Below are 7,457 nucleotides of genomic sequence, written 5' to 3' on the forward strand. Positions count from 1 at the left end.
GGTTGAGAGTCTGCCTGCCGATGCGGGGGACACGGGTTCGTGCCCCGGTCCGGGAGGATCCCACATGCCGCGGAGCGGCTGGGCCCGTGGGCCGTGGCCGATGGGCCTGCGCGTCCAGAGCCTGTGCTCCGCAACGGGAGAGGCCACAGCAGTGAGAGGCCCGCGTACCGCAAAAAAAAAAAAGAAATGGCTCTAAAGCTGCTCCACCCGCCAGCCTCACGCTGTCCTCGTGGTCCCAAGCGTGTGTCCTCTGGCTTTTCCTAGAGCACACGAGCGTTTTACCTCTTTACTCAAGGCTGGCTGAGGGCCTGTTTGGACAACTGTGTACAGCCAGAGCGAGGCTTTACTTGCCACATAAGCAGTAGGTTTACTCCATTAAACAGAGGGGTAATAGGTAACAGAGTAGTTTGGGGATTATGCTGTCAATAAAAATTAGCTTCTCCTTTAAAACTCTGACACCCTCCAATCTGCTTCTGACCCTCATCTTTAGGTGATTATTGTCTTTTATAAAAATTTTAAGAGAGACTTCCCTGGCGGTCCAGTGGTTAAGATTTCGTCTTCCAATGTAGGGGGTGCAGGTTCGATCCCTGGTCGGGGAGCTAAGATCACATAGGCCTTGTGGCCAAAGAATCCAAAACATAAAACAGAAGCAATATTGTAACAAATTCAATAAAGACATATTTTTTAAATAGAATTTTTTTTTTTTTTTGCGGTACGCCGGCCTCTCATGGTTGTGGCCTCTCCCGTTGCGGAGCACAGGCTTCGGATGCACAGGCTCAGCGGCCATGGCTCACGGGCCTAGCTGCTCCGCGGCATGTGGGATCTTCCCGGACCAGGGCACGAACCCGCGTCCCCTGCATCGGCAGGTGGACTCTCAACCACTGTGCCACCAGGGAAGCCCTAAAAATAGAAATTTTAAGAAAGGTACAGTGTTTCCAAGTTGCTACAATTAACAGTACAGTTTCCATTAAGAAGATATTAGAAATAAAAGAGTCATGCAATGAATCTCAAGAAACAGATTTGAAAGTTGACCTCTGTAATATATTCTTTGTAATTGTGGCAAAAACAAAACAAAGCAAAATAAAAACAAGCAAAAAGTTGGTTCTTCTTAGCAATGTGACACCATCCCAAGATGACATGATATTTTTTGTTTTAATGTTGAAATGAAAAAGGCACTTGGCTTCAATCCAGGAAGACCCAGAAGGCCCAGCCTTGTGCTAAACCATTATGACCTCATGGTTGTGTAAATTGCATATTGGTAAAGTGAGGTTATCCAAACTATCTTCTCTTTCAGAACAAGAGATGGCAATCTCTCTCTTTTTTTTCCTCTTTTTTTTTAAACAATGCAATAAAATCAAACTATTTAATGCTTAAAACCCTTTCTGCAGGAAAATTAAGAACAAATAAATGACAAGTCTTTGATTTGTTAGACCACTCTGAAAAGTTGATTGCTGACTTCAAGGCAAATTCCAGTCCTGGTAGCAGCCCTCCAGTCTCAGCTCCAATCATAATTTTATTATCAACACTTTCATCCCCTGCCCCATGATCCCAAATCTTCAGGGAATTGAAGGTCACTCAGAGGTTGAGGATTCTTGATCTGAGCTTGTTAGGACTCAACCTTTGTATTTACTCTAAGACCTGCCTGACTAGAGTAGAAAGCATGAGTGAACCAATAAAATTGTTTTGTGTAAATTTAGAGTTTAAAAAGTTTTTTTTTTTTTTTTTTGGTAAAAGTATTTATAGCATTGGTATAAAGTTCATTTTCACAATAATGGCTATTTATTATCTACCAGGTACCAGACCCTTCACACTGCTTATTGTATTGGACCAAATAGCTCTGAGAAGTAGGAACACGTATCCTTCCTTTTACTGATAAGAACGCAAGGCTCTAAATAGTTAAGTAAAATTCCCAGTTTGAAATGTTGGAGAGGGGATTCAAACCCAGGACTCTCTACCCCAAATCCATGTATCATAAAGTTTCCCATATTGTTTCTGTTAGAATGGTTTCAGATACAAGTAATGGAAACCCCTGACTTAACGCTGGCTTAAATGACAATAAGGAAGTTGATTATCGCACATGTCAAGAAGTTCAAGGGTAGGGTGATTTCAGGTAAGGGGAACTCAAACCTCCAGCTCTGCTTCTCTTGGCTCTGCAATTACCATATCCAGTTACATCCAGAGGGAAAAAAAAGAGGAGCTTCTCTTCCTGTGTCTCTCTGTTAGGAGCAAGACAGTAATACCACTTCCCAGACTTCTCTTCATATCACTGAGGTGGGGATTCAATGGTCATTAAGTCCTTTGCTAAATCAATCACAGGCAAGGGAAGAAGTTATCTGTTAGCCTAAGGTAAGTAGCACAGAATAATTATAAGAGCTCTGGACTAGGGCTCAGAAACCTTGGGTTTTAGTCCTAATTCTGTCATCTACTTGGTTGTAGAAACTTGCTAGTTGCTTAGCCTCTCTTAGACCTTACCTTTTCCTTATTGGTAGAACAGGGCTGATAATTCCTGTCCTACTGATCTCACAGGGTTGTAAAACAGAAATGAAGTAATGTCTGTAGAAGTATTTTGTAAACTGTGCCACATGATATAAAACCATGTTATGGCTTCTATTAACATGGTTCAGAGAGAACTTCTGGTCGTGAGATACTTTTTCAATTACACTCGTGGTTCTTGATCATCATCAAGATGATAATCTAGAATTTTTAAGGTTTTGCCAAAGATTATCTGAATTTTACTTTTGTGTTAGAAAATTTACAGTGCAAAAATAGGGGGAAAGTGTGAAATTTAGTACTTAAGAAAGCCAATTCCAAGCATCCTCGTAACTCCAATAGTATCTGTTTATATATGGATAGGTTGTTTATAAGTTATTTTTTATAGTCATCAAAAAGCAAGTTTCCTAAGAATCTATTAAACAACCTTTCTCATTCCTTCCTTTATATCAATTCAATAAACATATATGGGGGGAGGGGATGGGATGCACACATAAGAGAATCCGAAACCGACTCTGTCTGAAGGAGAGTAACTACCTACAAGGGAAGAAGTCTAGAGAGCAGACTAGATAGAACATATCCACAAGTAGCTATAACAAAATGTAGAAAGATAAGAGGAAGTGATAGGTAAAGTCCCAAGGTGTGAAGAGATAAAGGGCTGTAAGAATTCAGAAGTTCCCAGCTGTGGGGTTAGGGAAGGCATCAGGACAAGGCTTCATTTGACCTGGGAGTTGGAAGATTTGGACATGGGAAGAGCTAGTTCGCCTTGGCTCTACATCAAACTTGCTCTGAACTTGAATACTCAACCAGAATGCAATAATCCTTGAGTATAAATTATATGAGAGATATAGCAGAAAATAGTAGTTGGAAAGGTAGAGATTGCAGCTAGATTATAGAGGGGTTGGAATACCAGTCTAAGGAATTTTGAACTTTATTCAGTAGGTGTGAGATAATAGAAAAGATGTATATATTGGTCTCTGCACCTGCTTGCTAGCACTGAGCTTCTAAAACCCATGTAATTTCCTAAGTGATAAGAGCACAAGGAGCATCTAGTTCTAATATTTGGCCGTTGATCCCGGTTCCTGACACAGGGCTTCTGAACCCTTATAATTTCCTGAGTGTTAGGAGTGTCTTTTGTTCTAATGAGGTGGCTTTGGTTGGGGTCCTGGATGACTTGTGGATGGGGGCTGGTCACCAGAGAGAACAAGCCAGGACTAGAAACTTGGACTTTTCAGCCCTGCCCCCATTCTCTGAAGGGGAAAAGGCTGGAAATGGAGTGAATAATTGTTCATTGTCTACGTGAGGAAGCCTCCATAAAATTGCAAAAGTGTGGGGCTCATAGAGCTTCCAGATTGGTGAACACATCCATGTCCTGGGAGGTTGACACACCTCACCTCCAGGAGAACAGAAGCTCCTGTGCTCAGGACCCTCCCAGGCCTCACCCTAGGCATCTCTTCATCTGGCTGTTCATGTGTGTCCTTTACCATATCCTTTAATAAACTGGTAAACGTAAGGAAGTGCTCCCCTGAGTTCTGTGAGCCACTGTAGCAAATTAATTGAACCCAAGGAGAGGGTCCTGGGACCCTCCAATTTGTAGCTAAATTGGACAGAAGTTGTGGGTAACCTGAGGAACTACTGCTTGCAGTTGGCATCTGAAGTGGGAGGGGGGCAGTCTTGTGGGACTGACACCTGTGGGATCTGACACTATTTCCAGGTAGCTAGTGTCAGAACTGAATTAAACTATAGGACACCCAGCTGGTATTATGGAAAATTCCTTGGTGTGGGGAAAACCCCTCCACATATTTGGTGACCAGAAGTGAGGTATTCTTTGTGAGTAGTAAAGGAGACACACAAGAGGGAAAGACTGTCGGTTTTTAATTCAGGGGGCACTGGGTGTCAGTGAAAGTTTTGGAGCAGTAGAGTGAGTGCCTTCATGATATCTGTGCTTTATGAGGATTAAGTGGGCAGCTTCTGGGAAGCTAGACAGGAGGGGAGAAAGTGGAGGCTGAGAGACAAAACTCAGAGTTTGCATGTTCAAGGTAGAGGTCATGAGAATTTGAACTAGATTATGGGCATTGGCCTGGAGATAAGCCAATAGATATGAGATATTTTGGATGGAGAAACCATAGGTCTTGGTAATTGATATAAAGACCAGTTGGGAAAGGGGGAGTCAGGAGTCTTTTATTTGAAGATGACAAAATGTCAATGCAAACTTGTCTAAATAAAGAAGTGAATTTGGGATTGACATGTACACACTGTTATATTTAAAAGAGATAACCAACAAGGACATACTGTATAGCACAAGGAACTCTGCTCAATATTATGTAACAAATTTTTATGGAAAAGAATTTGGAAAAGAATAGATACATGTATATGTATAACTGAATCACTTTGCTGTACACCGGAAACTAACACAACATTGTTAATCAACTATACTCCAATATAAAATAAAAAGTTTAAAAAAAAAGTAAATTTACCTGTTCACTTAACTGAAAAGTCCTGAAAACAGGTGTAGCCTCAGGAGCTGTTAGATCCCAGGTCTCAAATGATATCATCAAGACTTGGGCTTCTCTACCACTTAGTTTTTCTTCTGTGCTGGTTGATAAGGCAACCCCTAGAAGCTACTAATTTATATTTTTTGAGGATTAAATCCAGTGGAAGAGAGAGCTTGTCTCCCCCCATCAGTTCCAACAAACGTCCCAGATCTGGTTTCCATTGCACATTTCTGAAGCAGTCCCTCTGGCTGCAAGAGATGATTGCTGACTGGCTTAGACCTATATGTGGTCTTTTATTTTCTATTGTAATTTTGATATTTTGTCCACGAAGACAACCTAACTCTAAGCCACTATGAGACGTTTCCCTGTGACCAAAATGAGATCTCACTCTGAGGAATTCTTGCTAACTGAAAGACACTGCTTCAGAATAGTGATGGCTGCTTCTCATTCAATTACATCAACTGCAATAATTTTTTGAGGCAAGTTTCTTGAGGACTTGGCACCTATCTGAACTCATAAAATGAATAAAACCTAGACCATTTCTAGGGCAATCTTCAAATTGGGCAGTGCAAATGCTACATAGGTGCCAGAAAGATTTCACCTCTGGGAAAAAGGTGAGCGTTGTCTGAGAGGGCTCGACAAAGGAGTAACTATTGATCTAAGTCTTGTAGCAAGTATAAGCTTTGCTTCAGCACCATCTAGGCAGGGCACTGAATGCCAAGGAGATGTTGACAAGTCATTTGGATTCCATTTGAAATGGGGTAATGTCTCTAGAAATAGCATGAGGCCATCTGCCTGATCTGAGCAGTCTTCTCTTTACACAGTATGTGTGATGTCTAAACCGTGTTTTTAAATTAGAATTTTACAGTGTTTAAGTACACTAGGAAAGCTAACTCCTTTCAGAGAACCGTATGGAGCTTCCTTTGGTGAAGAAAAGAATCATTCTGTGAAGTGAATCCCTCAATCTGAAAGTGCCTCTCTTTCCCCTTGACTTGATGGGTATACATCCATTTTCACATACTGGATTTGCTTTAAAACCAGGTACATGCACATCAACTGCATTAAGGAAAAATCTTAAATTCCATTAGAAGACTTTTAAATTGGGGGTCTGTTTTTATGAAGGAGAAAACATCAATTTGAAAACTGTCAAAGGCTCAAATGCAGCCTGAATCAAGTTGTTACCGACAATCACACTGCTGGTGACACATTTTCAAACATATGGCTGAGCTGCTCTTTCAACTTTCCAGAATGATCATCATACCACGGATGCAGATTGCCGTAACATGTAATTTGGAATGAGATCAAAAGTTTGAAAATTAGGAAAGACAATCTGGGTGGAACACTTGATTTTTGATTTTGCAAAGCAGACCAGAGCACTGGTCTAGCCTGAGCTGGTTGTCTGGCAGGCAATCAACAGATCCTGCCATCAACAGGCCCTCCGAGGGTGAGGGCTTGCTGCAATATGGCAGCTGGACTTGCAAAGCCCAGGGATCCTCTTGGCCCTTATTAGTCTCTTAAGAGCCATCATGAAACAAGCACAGGTGTTAACGGCAACACTGAGAGGAGACCCAGGTTGGGAGAGAATCACTTTTACCTCAATTATGCAGCTTTCTAACTGGGGATTGGGAAGCCTGGAGACAGCTAGAGGAAAAAGAAGTTGATTTAGGAGACCTGTATTCCCTGCTTTTATTTGAGTGCTTCCCCACCCTCCCCCCGACCAAGAAATAAGAGAAGGGGCCAGAGAAGGTAGCTTGCATTTGGTGATCTGTACTTCACAAATTCCTGGCATATAGTATACACTCAATAATGACAATCTGTTGAAAAATGAGTGGATGAATGAGTGATTGGATGAATTAATAGTAGACTATGAAAAGTTCCCTCTTTGTGACTTTTCAGGGAATGGGCTACACTTGAGCTTTCCTTAGGACCAGGATGGAGACTGTCCTTTTGGTTATTGATTGGCCGGGAGACAAGGAGTTATGCAGAAAACGAACTCATCTTAAATCTTTACAGGATCCGGGCAACTCCTTTCCAAACTTATTTGGAAATGTTTCAAACTCTATTTCCCACAGACAATAAATTCTGGGAAAAGAATTCAGAAGCCAAATCCAGTAAACAAACAAACAAAAAAAGCCCAACCCTCTGTTGAATGTACAACACTCGAAAAACATTTAAAGTTAGGGAAATTGTTAGTGACTTAACAACAGAAAACTAGAGAAACTGTTTGTCTGATGCCAAAATGACTTCCCTTCTCTGCACAAGACCCACCCCCCCCAACTGCCCCCATCTATGTCTATATCTGTTAAAAGGCGAGGCTTTGGAGGATGTTAAATGCTGGAGGAAAACTCGAGATACAGCTTGGAATACTCAGGCTGATTTCAGACCTCCACAAATCTGCTGGTTATCAAGAGATAACCAGGATAGCGACTTCTCTTCTTTTCCCATCACCAAATGTCTTTATTTTTATGGAGG

Source organism: Physeter macrocephalus, chromosome 16, assembly GCF_002837175.3.
Source record: "Physeter macrocephalus isolate SW-GA chromosome 16, ASM283717v5, whole genome shotgun sequence".
Taxonomy (NCBI): Eukaryota; Metazoa; Chordata; class Mammalia; order Artiodactyla; family Physeteridae; genus Physeter; species Physeter macrocephalus.